The sequence below is a fragment of the Etheostoma spectabile genome, chromosome 5 (genome assembly GCF_008692095.1).
Source record: "Etheostoma spectabile isolate EspeVRDwgs_2016 chromosome 5, UIUC_Espe_1.0, whole genome shotgun sequence".
Taxonomy (NCBI): Eukaryota; Metazoa; Chordata; class Actinopteri; order Perciformes; family Percidae; genus Etheostoma; species Etheostoma spectabile.
The window spans coordinates 18,496,579-18,496,835 of NC_045737.1; the positions used below are offsets into that span (position 1 = coordinate 18,496,579).

General features: G+C 32.7%; 1 protein-coding gene across 1 annotated transcript in view; it reads left to right on the forward strand.

Annotated features, from left to right (window-relative positions):
- Positions 1-257, forward strand: part of LOC116689126 (UDP-glucuronosyltransferase 2A1) — a 44,553-nt gene that overhangs the window by 40,953 nt on the left and 3,343 nt on the right.

Genomic DNA, 257 nt, shown 5'->3' on the forward strand with positions numbered 1-257 from the left:
ACAAAATGGACTTCTCAGAGAGAGTGTGGAACTTTCTCTTCTATGCACTGCAGGACATTGTGATTGATGATGTTTTTTGGAAAGAAGTAAATAAATATTACTCCGAAGTCAAAGGTGAGCAACCCAGCTACAGGATACCAACACAGAGAGTCCAATGATGATTTCAGTGGTTTTAATTCATTGCAATGCTTTTACATTAAATCATTAGTCAACAATTATATATTTTTAAGTAGGAAAATAACATAATGAAAACATAT